Genomic DNA, 13373 nt, shown 5'->3' with positions numbered 1-13373 from the left:
GGGAAACACTGAAGTTCTCTCCACCCTGTTTTGAGTTACAGCCTTCCATCCTAATGAACCTAGCCATTGATACAGACTTGGTTGCGTTTATGTACCAGCCTATTGTCAAATGCTTGAAAGAGCTAACAGTCAGTATTTATGGGCCAATAGAAGTGTCAACATAAGCTATTGCTTTTTCTTTCTCAGGTCACTTGCATTGTGGAGCCTTTGAGAAATACTGAAGGAGACTTTCTTTCCATTGGGTACTATGTGTTTCTTCTCCCACTCTCAGGCAAATTCATCTTCGCCCACAACATATTTAGTCAAAATGTTCTTGATGCACATAGACTGAATCACAGTTGCTGGTACTTACATTTAGAGCTATGATGGCAATTTATCTGCAGGCTGTTGTAATTTTTTTCTGAGCTCTTGGAACTTCACATATACTGTTTCACACTAATTATATATCACAATATTTGTCATAGCTTACCTTAACAAAAATATATTTATTTTATTTAAGACATTTATATACCACTTAATCACATTTCTAAGTGGTGCTCACATTTCTAATTCCTATATAGTATACAGTCCTTTCAGTTTATCCTGTCAGTTTATCTCAAGTGAAGGCCAGCAATTACATTTTAAAATCTGCCTTTAAAAAACTACCCAGTGGCAAATTCCAAGAGTTCAGTCAAGCTCTCAGAATTTGCTTTCAGCGCTAAGGTTTACTGCTGATCTATACATGCAGATAAATCACATGGTGCAGTGTTCCATTTGACATTGCAAGTGGGGAGCTACCTAAAAACCTCCCTGATTTAATAGGGAGAACAGTGCTTGCCTTTACACACATGTGCCAACTTTGCCTTTTCATTGAAGCAGATGCTGGAGAACAAATATGAGTATGCTGAACTGGAAAAGCTATTGCTCCGTATAATAAGAACCGTCAGAAAAATATTGTAAGTAAAGTTTACCTTTGTTCTAGAAGCCTTGAAAGGAGACTTACACCTGCCTTATTCTGCTTGTGTTTTAATGGAAGGCAAACACTGTTTAAAATCATCATCATTATATATTAGTCATTCATCAGGGGAGCTTTTAATTATCTTGATACAACAAAGATGACTTTCTATCTAAGCCATTTTCACAGCATATAAAAAGTAGCGACCCCTTGAAACAACAAGTGACCAACTTCACACTCAGTGAAGTGGATGATCAGGTTTTTTAGAATTGATATAGAAATTGAGGGTTGGAGTCTGAGTAATATGCCCTAAGCATTTCACCTGACACGTGTTTTGTGAAGGAACATGTTCCGGTACTGAAGAAGTGCAGTACTTGTGCTGGTACAGAACTGAAGTCCTGAACATCTATTAATGCTGAAGAATGAAGGATCCAGCCTTGCAGGATTGTATAGAATGGAAACTATACCACTTCAGAATTCCACTCCGGGGTAGGCTGTGCCCTTGCAGGCACCCAAAGAAAAGCCTGAAATAGCTAAAAATTCAGAAACTTTTACAAGGAAACGGCAGCTGGCATGAAATGTAGAAAGCAATGTAAATGGCTGCTGGAAGCAGTTGCTAGGTAACCTAGACCTCCACATGAATAGTGAAGGAGACTCAGGCCCGCTTAAAGTTTGACGGTTGCAAACCCCAGAGATAGCTGGTCACATGACACTGTTAGGCAGCAGTCCCCGCTCCCCCGAACCTTGATCCATTTGTTCCTTTGTTCTTACGAGCAATGTGCATAATGGAAATGACTGGGCCCAAGGCCCCACACCGAAATGTTCTAATGGGGGTGGGTCAGAAAAGACAGAACGACAGCGTTTTTGGTGGGAAGTTGTTGTTAGAGCAAAGCTGAAGACAGATAACATTCTTATGGGACAAACTTTTCCACCTAATCGAAATACGTAGCTCTCATTCAAGTTCTCTTCAGACTTTTATACATCTTTACTTTCTTATTGTCCATCTCATTAAGTTGATGTTTGGTTTATTGGTCGAGATCTGACCTAAAGCGCCATTGTTCCCATCCCCAGCAATGTGGATGTTCTTCCTTTCATTTTTGCCTATTTTCTCAGGACATACGTTACTCTTAAAAGTAGCTTCCTATTTTAAATGCACACAGTGAGACACTACAGGCGTATTCAGCCCTTTGCCTGGACGTGTAAATACTATCCATGGACCAAAGGACAGCGGCACGCACGCAAGCCCTGCCTCTGACGTCCCCTTGCGCATCATCCTGGCGCGCTTCACCTCCGTGGTGCGTGGGAAGGGCTGCAGGAGTTTTCTACTCACGTTCGCTTAACCTTTCCTGTGTTGCATGGGAGTTTCTTCTCGCAATCGCTTGAACGCGACTAGAACCCTCCGCACGGTTGGGAATCCTGACAAAGCGGGTCCCTGACTCCGCGGAGCAAGCTACCGGCATGCGAGCGAAGGCGAGAAGAAACGCCCTCTGTGCAACCGGACCAAGGGCGGGAGGCTGCGACAGGCGCGAAGACATTGGGGGCTCGACTTGCGAGCATATCCTTACTTCAGTCCATGCGTTACACCTTACCCCAGGGCCCATCTCAGCATGAACTGCTCCAGGGTCTAGAAGCGTTTTGGGAAAACGAAGATGGCGATGGAGGTTCCAGGCACCTCGCCTGGTATTTCTGAGCAGCAGACTGAAGGACAGCACCAGGATGGTGTTGCGGGAGAACCAGAGGCATGCTTGACATCAGCACCTGGCGTGTTGGGCCATTTGTCGGGTTCCATGCATTCTGGCAGGGCCCAAGAGGGCAGGCAGGTGGTAGAGGTGCTGCTACAGCTGACCCTCGTGCATGCTTGCTCACAATCAGGCTTACTCGGTGTCAGCAGTAGGTTGACTCCTGGCCCTTTTACAGGGCCACAGCCACTGAGTAAGCCCACTCACAAGCATGCACGCAAGGAGGAGGAAGAGGCTGAAGGCTGCCCCGTTTCCTGCACGGTACACGCCCCTGCCTATTTAAATGTTTACATGGTGGCAGAGGTGGCTCTGACATCGGCCAGGAGACAAGCAAGTACTTTTCTCCTGCCCTATTACAACACCATGGCTCCCACTGGGTAAGCCTGGGGGTATGTGGCCAGGAGAGGCAGGCGAAAGAGGTGTCATCACTTGTTGATGCTGGGGAGGTACCAAGGGGCAGCAGCCCCCCCCCCAAATCTGGAGCCAGATCTGACCAAAGGACACCTTGCTCAGAATATCTTGTTAAAATGTTAGGACTGTCATTCTTCCTGGCATTTCACCTCTCTTACCAGGATCTTTAGAAGTTATAAGTGGGGAATGCATGGGTCTTGTGTCTAGCACACATCACTGTAACTTCCTGGGCATGACTTCTTAAGGCATTAATTCACCCTTGCTACAACTGCTGTAGCGTATTTTTAAAACTGATAACCTGTTATGGGACAGTTATATTTTCCCCAGTATGCTCTTTTGGTTGTTGGCTCCCTCGGCTTTTAAACCAACAGAGGACAGGATACTGCACAGCGGAACTGAATATGGCATGTGGTGGTGTAAGTGGTCCTTAGGATAAGAACTGGGGTATGATAAGCATGTCCCATTTTTCATATGTGAAATACTGGATGTACTTGTAACATTCTGTTTTCACACCAATGATCTCTGATTGAATCTCCACCCCCTGCTGCTATTATGGATAGCTGAAGGCTCTCCTGTGGTGCTTTTCTCTCTGTCTTCCTTCCTTTTTGACTGTTGAATCAAAACTCCTTAGTAAACTGACCATAGCACTTTCTAAGGTAAAATACGCATCTAACCCCATGGGAGAAAGGCAGCTTAAGGGGTGGATGGTTGTGATTTTGAGCAGAAAAACAATTGGTGGTGTGGAAAGAGCCCAGCATGTTCTCCTGGCCCCCACTCCTACGCTTAGAATTTCAATCTCCTAAGGCCACTTTTCATTAAAAACAAACACTGGTTACAGCTTTATCACTTGTTTAGTTAGCCTATTACACACATGACTGAAAACCAAAAGATATAAAAACGATCAGTTAACAGTTTAAAATGAGACTCCCCAGACTCATGTGTTTAGATAAGGGATGGGATGCAGGTACAGAGAGGAGAGAGAGACAATCCCTTTAAGACTAGTAGATGGCGCCTGATCAGGTAAATTCTGATTGGCTGGAGGTTCCAAGCGAGTTGGGAGTTAAGGGTCAGTCAAGGAGTTACCAGTTAGAGCACTGGTGCGCTCTAAGAGGTGGCTAGGTGTGCCTCAAGTATATTTTAAAAATGAGAAGAAACCCATTTGTATAGGGTAAGTAATAGTTTTCTATAGTTTAAGTTTTTATTCATAGTTTAAAATACATCAATATATTTTTAATTTTGTACACGAAGTGCGGCAGAAATTTTTTATATGTTTCACAGTGCGCCGCGAACCAAAAAAGTTTGAGAACCACTGAGTTAGAGTGTAGTTGGTGATAGAGTGAAGAGCTGGTTGTGAAAATAGCTGAGGGAAAGACTGAGGCCTATATATCGTTACTCAGGGTGTCATTAATCGTGAGTCTGAGGGGCTGCCTTGAAGTAATGTCTTGTGAGAGGGAAATGATACAAGTGGGGATATAACACCGCCTAAGGCTAAACAGTCAGGAGTGCAACCAGAGGAGCTTTGGGGGCACAGAGGTAGATTGGCCCCAGTAGCTGGACTGGGTTGTGGAAGTAATTGGCTGGGGTGGGGGTTTAAGGAAATTGGCCTGAAGAAAGAGCCTCTTAAAGGCTGATGAAAGCAACAGTGTCTCTGGAGACTTTAGAACCTGACAATGTATTAAGCCCCAAAATAAGCAACCCTATTGTCTTTTGTAAATAATGTCCCTTTAATAAACCTACAACATAGTTTAAGATTTGTACTGACTCTCAGTGGTGGTCATTTTATGCCTAAAGCCTTCCATACATGCTACTTTGTTGTTATATGCCTTCAAGTCAATTACGACTTATGGCGACCCTATGAATCAGTGACCTCCAAGAGCATCTGTTATAAGCCACCCTGTTCAGATCTTGTAAGTTCAGGTCTGCGCCTTCCTTTATGGAATCAATCCAACTCAAGGGGGGTTTAAAGAAGTATTCTGTGTGAATTGGTGGCAGTGAAAGGGTTACAGAAGCCTGTTTTATGTGAAGTGAGGCTGAGGAACCAGGGGAATCCCTGACAACACCACATTACATGGTTTGCCTTACTAAAAGCTCTCAGTCAAGAAAAGATGAGACACGGGGCTGCCATTTTTGGCAGAAGCCTTGTGACCAAATGTAACATGTTTCAGCCAAATATAACTTGCTAACTTACAGTGGAAGTAGTTTAGATTAAATGGTTTGGAGATTTGCCTTTAGGTATGTAGTAAAGAACATTAGTCAAATTGATAGCCCAAGCATGCCTGGTTACTGTAGTTAATTCCCATCTCCCGCCCCAGGTTTAGAAAGGGTATTTTCCATTTATGTGTTAAATGTGCTTTGATTTTGGAGAAAGATGCAACAAAATACAACCAAACAGTTAAAAGAAAAAGAGTTTTGACATGATTATTGAAATATTTTCTTTTTCACTCTTGTAATAAATAAATTTGGTCAAAAGTGCAATGGTCCAAATTTGCTAATACCATTCAGACGCAGAAGATGCCTGAACAAATTTGTAGAAAGGTGGATCTTGTTCATTTTGCATTGAAATGTAAACTTTCATGGAAATGTTCATCCTTATGTTTTATTTATGTCATCTTTTGCATAGTTATGTTACTGCACTAGGAAAATGCAATTAAAATTATATTTAAAAAACCAAGCCCTGATACAAAAGCAGACCAGATAGCTGAATTTTAAAATGTTCAAGGGATTGCTTCTCATGTAACTGCTCTGTCTTGCTCTGTGACTGCTGTTCTGAAACACAGAATGGGGTGAGGTAGGGGAGAAAAAAAATAGACATTTTCACGGCAGGCTTTCCTACTTTCTTTGCTGCATAAAACAAGTTACTTCATTCATTTTGGATTTGTAAAGATTTTATATTTAAGCACCCCCAGGGCCAAAAGAAGGTTTTTCAGCTGAAAGTCCTAGAGGTTTGGGCTAATTTTCTTGCCCCACAAATGTTTCATTATTGAAAAGAATCTCAAAAGCAAGATCCCATATAAAATATTAAACAGCTTTGGAAATAATTTAGCATCTTACAGCTTACCCATTTCCCATCCCCCACCCCCTCTACGTGCCTTACTCTGTGAAAATGTAGCACTGTACATCCAAAGCTACCCTCAGCTCAGGGCCACTATTTCATTCTAGTGCTCTGAAGTGTTCACAAGGTTAATTATGTATGTACCTTTGGGAGGGGGGGAGAGAAGGACATGAGAAGGAAGGCTGGGCCATCCTGAACTCAGCCCACTTTCCTGAATAGAGGAAGTGGCCTGATGGCCATGGCGTGATCAAGAGCCAACCCTCCCACAGAACAAGATCCTCCCCCTCTTGGAACACTCCAAGGCCCTTCATGCAGTCACATTATGTTCACAGAGTTTTCAGTGTGACAAAAGGCCATGAGAATTCCCAGGGCTGTAGAACTTTGGGGGAAAGAACAAATGCCACATCAACAGAAAAAGCTACACAGTACCTAGAAATGAACATTATTCTTGTCAATGCTCTACTCAGGAATGCTTCTCACTGTACATTCTGTACTGGGGTACACATACATGAGTGTAAAACACTCATGCCTTGCATAATTTGCAATTAACGCACATCCACATGTAAATTAAAGTTTTTCTGAATGAAATATGTGGAAATGCAAAGTCTGGAAGCCATACGCTATTAATTCCAGAGCTGACAATTGCCTCAACACAGAGTTGCCTCACCTGCAAGAAACTCCCTCGTTCATTTCAGAAGAAGGCAAGGAGAGACTTGTGTTTGAAAACAATATAAAGAGTTGCTTGCATAAGGGACTAAACTGCATGGAAATGAATGGGCTCCATGGTTTGGGCACATTTTTCTCTAGAATGATTGGCTTGTAGATTGCAGCTAGAGTGCTTAGCCAAAGAGAAAAAAACAAAATACAGTTTAGGCATATGATTGTCTTAACATTTTCAAACATGAAATTACAGAAATAACTTCAGAGACCTTTAGAGACCTGACACTCTCCAAATCATGCTTTACGTATGCAGTATCTTAGATATAGAGTTGCATGTTTTTATTTTATTGTATAATGACTTATGTAGGCACTTAAGACTACTACTACTTGCGTGAACATCCCCAAGCTCCAGAAATTTGCATTATAGAGCAATCTTATACATACCTACTTAGAAGTAAATCCCATTGACTTCAATGGAACATACTCCCAGATGAGTAGATACAGGATTGCAGCCTAAACAAACATCAAGAGCTCAGAGTTACTGGTCTTGTGAATGTCTAGTGTCAGAAATATTTTCCAAAATTATGGACATGATCAGTATCAGTGCTTAACATGTTCCATTTACTCATTACCCTGGGGACTGCTAGGAGTGCTTGTAGCAAATCAACATTAGCGTTTGAAGTGGCCCTTAGACGAGCAAAGGCCTGACATTAGTACATAGCATTCCTGGATAGCTGCTGGGGCTCTAGCACCCTGGCAGGCACCTCCATTCATGTATGCCCTGCCCCCCCTTAAAACAATTCTCTCTCCCCCAGTGCTTCCATAAGCACCAGGTGGCTGGGTCTGGAAGCTACCATTTCCTGCACTGACCCCAAAGTAGCATCCCTCCAAGGCATTGTGGGTAATTTAAAATGGCAACCCTCAGGCTCCCATTCCAGGGTTCATTGAATGTGGTGCTGCCAGGTATGCCCGACAGGGGGCCTACTAAATTAGAAGGGGCACACTTGGGAGCCTTTGCTGTGGGCTTCCTCATATCTGGAGCTGGTGCTGCCCTGTGTGCTTGGAAAGGAAGAGCTCAACCAATATGGATTTATATGCTTCATACCATTTCTATTACAGAATAATTTTATTTATTGTTATTTATTAAATTTATATCCCACCCTTTCTCCCAGTAGGAAGATAAGACCTTTTGCACAACTATGCATTTATATAGATGCGTCTCAAGACCAGTTCAAACATGTGACAATGTCAATGAATTTCCACCACATGACTTTATCAAGCTTCTGGGTGCCTACAGTTCATGTCCATGAACTGGAAATGTGCAGGTATATAGGCACACAAGTATGCAGCAATTATCACAGTCCTAGCAGTACTTTAGGGACTTGATAAATCCCAATCACATAGAAGTAATCTGGATGTGCTGGAGCAGTGGAGGCCCCGGACTTAGAGCAAGTGGGGGACTGCCCACCCTGTACCTCCAAACCCCGCAAAATAGGCCAGTCCCTTCTCTGTTCCTTACATTCATATTCAGTAAATTACTTCACATTTAGAGACTCTTTGGCCTTATTTCAATCCATCTCCTGTGCTGGCCAACCATCTCTGGACAGCATGGCCAATCACAATTATCCCTATGGTCACCCCTTTCTCCAGGGTAGGGTTGCCAGGTCTCTGGTTTTTGCCTGGAGACTCTGGTTTTTGGGGGTCCTCTCCGGGTGAGCCACCCCAATCTCCAGACTCGTAGCTTTTTTTTTTTAATAACACTCTAGGTGGTCTAGTTCAAAAGATATACACCAAAATGTCAAAAAAACACAAAACCCCGCAACTTCTGTTAGTACCAGCTGCTTTAATTCCTGCCCTTTCAGGTTTTAGCCAACAAGTGAAGTCAGGGTTATGATTGACAAGGGATTTGTTGACCCCCAGCCAATAACTACACCCCATTTCAAGTTCTGAAAACAGTTTCCTTTTCCTGCTTGTCTCACATCAGGAATTCAGTAAATATATAGCTTTCAGCGTTGTGTATGCAAGTATGTGTATGTGTGCAAGTGGAGGAGCAGGACTGCATTTTCTGGGGAAGTCACTCTTTCCAGCCTTCTTATAGTCTCTGTGACTATTGCTGGCATTTCTAATCTGTAGTGTGGATACTCTGTGTAAAGCTGCTTATTCTGTAAATATAAATATCAATATAATACCCTGTATCTTCCTTTGGCACTCCTAGCATGCTTATTAGCATTTTTTTTACTTTTTCTTTCTCTGTGACTCATGCTTCTTTCAGAATTAAAGGATCTGAAAATTTTATGTAGGCTAATGCAAGATAAAGGACTCCCACTGAGGATAAGAGCAATAAACTATTCTAATTTATGGTAATAAAAACAAACAAACTTAGCATGTTTTTTGCTAAATTAGCAGTTAAAAAAGGGCAACCAAAGTGATCAAGAGATTGGAGCAACTCCTCTGTGACAAAAGATTACAACATCTGGGCCTTTTTAGTTTAGTTTAATTGGGGGGGGATCTGTGGCCTTCCAAATGATGCTGGACTTCAGCTCCATCCTCCCTAACAATTAGCCATGCTGATAAAGGCTGATGGGAGTTGAGTCCAGCAACATCTGGAGAGCCATAGGTTCTCCACCCTGGTTTAGAACCACCATTTAAGTAGCTCTTTCATTCTGGGGAGTGCAGCACCCCACTTGGTGGACAACCAGAACCACAAATGGCATATTTCCTGGAACTAAAGCTGATCTAGATCTCTTCTAGCCCACAGGTTAAGAACCCCTGGTTCACAGATCCCATGAAGTGTTGTTGCCTGGGGGCAGGGTGTCTGGAGAAGACGGGAAATAACTGTGGAACAGACAGTAGAGAAATCTGATTGGCCAATATGTTTCAAGCTTTTAAATTGCAGACATGGCCTTACAATTACCTCTGCACTTTATTAAATTGTAGGACATCATAACAGCTGGGAAAGGAGCAGGAAAGAGGCAGCCAAGATGATCAAGGGCTTAGAGAGAAAGTGGATAGATTTGTCACCTAACGCTAGAAGTTCATTCAGTAATATTGACGGGGAAAATTCAGGACAGACCATAGAAAGGACTTCTTCATGTAATGGTTAATTAATTATAGAATAAACAGGTACAAGATGTGAGGACTATTACTAGTTTGGAGGGTTGGGAAAGGGAGTACACCAAGTCATGAAGGACCAGGAGGAGAGAAGACGTCTGTTTATGACTCTTTTCAATGATAGAACCTCCAGGTTCAGAGACAGACTACTAGAATGCCACCTGCTAGAGGGCAAGTAACAGGAGTGGGCTACTGCTTGTGGGCTTCATGATTGGCCACTGGACTCAATGGGACTTTGCTCTAATTCAGCAAAATGGCTCTTTTATTTGTTATGCACACAGAGACACCAACTTGTTCTCCACAGGAACATTGTCTGTGGTGTACCTCTTGCATGTGAGCTTGTGTGTTGTGTGTGTAAACCCCCTTTCATTGGTATGACACAGCACATGGAAGAATTTCAACATCCCCCCACCAAATAAAATAAAAGGGAAGCATTTGTAGCATGTAAAGGCATCCTCTGCATAATTTTTTTTAGGATAAAATTGCTCTCCATGGAGAGGAAGGAGGCCCCACAAGAGTGTCCTGGAAGCATCAAGGTGTAACAGATCAGCAGAAAAATGTTGGAGAGCCCAGGCAAGTGAAGGCATCTTGGTTGGAGCCAGAGTGATTGACAGGCAAGTGGAGAGCGTCTGTTGAGATTGACAGTTGGAGAGATGAAAAATGGAGGGGAGAGAATGAGATGGGAGAAAGGATGGAAATGCAAGAAAAGAGTTTGGAGAAGTTAAGCTCTTCAGGAGCAAGGTCAGGTAATCTAAGTTAGGATATAAAATGAAATAGATTATCTTGACCCATTCCAATCTGGGTTCAGGCCTGGTTACGGGACTGAATCAGCCTTGGTTGCCCTGATGGATGACCTTTATAAGGAGGACAGGGGGAGTGTGGCCCTGTTATTCTTACTTTATCTTTCTTTTGATGTCATTGACCATGGTATCCTTCTGAGCCAACTTGGTGAGATGGGTATCAGAGGCATTGTTCTATAGTGTTTCCAATCCTATCTCCAGGGTCATTGTCTTTGGGTGATTGTCTTTCAGAGGGTACCATCTTGTTCCCCATGTTGTTTAACATCTATATGAAGCCCTTGGGATTTGGGGTGAGGTGTCAGCAGTACGCTGATGATACTCAGCTCTGTTTCTCTGTAACATCTGCATCGGGAGAGGCTGTGCAAGCTCTGGACCAGTGCCTGGACTCGGTGGTGGGTTGGATAAGGGCCAATAAACTGACTCTGAATCCTAGCAAGATGAAGGCACTGTGAGTTGGTGGTTCCCGAGTTCAGATAATTGGTTAGTTGCCTGCTTTGGATGGAGTTGTACTCCCTCTGAAAGAGCCACTTCAAGGTCTGGGGATCCTCCTGGATCCAACTTTGTAACTAGAGACCCAGGTGACCTCAGTGGCTAGGAGTGCCTTTCACCAGCTTCGGCTGTTAAGACTGCTGCAGCTGTTTCTAGACCGGAATAGCCTGACCGCTGTTGTCCATGCACTGGTAACCTCCAGGCTGGATTACTGTAATGCTCTCTATGTGGGGCTGCCCTTGAGGTTGGTCTGGAAGCTGCAGCTGGTGCAAAATGTGGTGGCGCAACTGCTCACTGGGGCAGGGTATCACCAACATATTACCCTGCTGCTGCAAGAATTGCACTGGCTGCCCATTAGCTGCCAGGCCAAGTTAAAGGTTCTGGTTTTGGTGTACAAAGCCCTATACAGCTTGGGACCAGGATACCTGAAAGACCATTTTACCCCTTATATACACAGTCGATCACTGTGCTCTGCGGGTGAGGGCCTCCTGCAGATACCATCTTATCAGGAGGTCCGTTCTGCACAACATCGGAAGCGGACCTTTGGTGCTGTGGCATCTACTCTTTGGAATTCCCTCCCCTTCAATATTAGACAGGCACCATCTCTGTTATCTTTTGGCCCCTGCTGAAGACCTTCCTCTTTCAACAAGTCTTTTAAGCTGAGACCTTATCCCAGTCTGCGTCTGCGGTGGAATTGCTTTTAAATATATTTTTAAGCTTTTTTAAAAAAAGAAGTTTTAAAAGATGTTTTGCTTTAATATTTTTAAAGTCTGTTTTTAAGATGTTTTAGAGTGGTTTAGTGGTTTTGTTTGCTGCCCTGGGCTCCTTCTGTGAGGAAAAGTGGGATATAAATTTAATAAATAAATAAATATATTAGAACACTTATTTTAGTATTCTGAATGAAATAACAACTTGCTATGGGTACTATTTTGTCTTATTGTATTATATCTTTGTAAGCATCACGCTACCTGTGAACACTTCTGTGCAGGTGCATGCCTGGGCTGAAGCATTCGCAGGTAGCATGATTCTTACAGGTGGCAAGGAGAGGCCAACCTTGGCTGCGATGGTGCATCGAGGAAGAGGAGGTAGCGATGATGATGAGAGGGATGACAGTGGAGGCCTAGTGGACAGAGCCTACCCATCCCCAGACGGGGCCTAGCAGGCAAGCGAACAAGTGAGTGAGCAACAGGAGCAGTAAGGCCAGTATTGTAGTGGCAAATTCAGAAGAGCACATTCCCTTCATTATGGTCACAACCACACCCTTCTTGTCTTTTTGCTGCTGGCTGAGAATGAGAACCTTGTTAATGCCTTCTCCCACAACAACAGACATCCCAAGGAACCAATAAGCATGAAGGAAGAGAGTGTTAGCTACTGAAAAGAGGCTTTTCAGTAGCTGACTCACCTCCATTCACTCTGACTGGCTCCAATCAGCTGGAAAAGACAAGAAAGCATGCTAGAAGACTCTTTTCAGTGGCTAACACACTCCCTTTTCATGCTAATTGGCTTGTAGGATGCTGGAGATTGAGGGACCCTGCTGGAACCCTGCTACCAAAAAAGTAAGGGGTCTAAGACCCCCTGAGACCCTGGACAATTACACCACTGAGCAAGGCCACTAAGTGGGGAGTGGAGGGGGGACGTTTAGAGACCCATGGAGAGGGAGGGGGAGATTTTAAGTCCCATGGAGTGTGTTGGAAATGGGGCCAGAGCATCTCCTGTTTTATTCTTTTGTTTGTGTTCCAGAAGGGAGATAGAGTTGGGGTCCTCCAGATGGATAGGCTTGACTACCTTTACCTGTGATGCTCTGACTTCCTTCCTTCCGTTGTTAGACTGATACCTCTTAAAGGAAGCTTATCTGCCCCTCCTCCTTCTGCCCTTTCTTCTTCTCTTCTTCAACTGTCTGAGAGAGAGGAAACACCTTTGCTCTCTCCCTCCTGAGCCATGAGGGCAAATCTAGGCGTTGTGCCTCCAACTTAGTTAGTTAGAACTAGGTATGCCTTTCCTATCTACTATGCATTTCTATAAATAAAGTAGCTTTTCTTATTTTACTAAGTCTTAAGTCTCAGTGATCCTGATGCAGGGTAAAAGCCTGCTTTCTTAGGCAAATGCACACACTGGCACACACGCATCTCAGACCATTGTGATCTCTGCTCAATATATTACAAATTTACATAACAAAG

This window comes from Rhineura floridana, chromosome 7, assembly GCF_030035675.1.
Source record: "Rhineura floridana isolate rRhiFlo1 chromosome 7, rRhiFlo1.hap2, whole genome shotgun sequence".
In the NCBI taxonomy this organism is placed as follows: domain Eukaryota; kingdom Metazoa; phylum Chordata; class Lepidosauria; order Squamata; family Rhineuridae; genus Rhineura; species Rhineura floridana.
The sequence above is the reverse complement of the archived record's forward strand: the minus strand, read 5'-3'. Positions refer to the sequence as shown.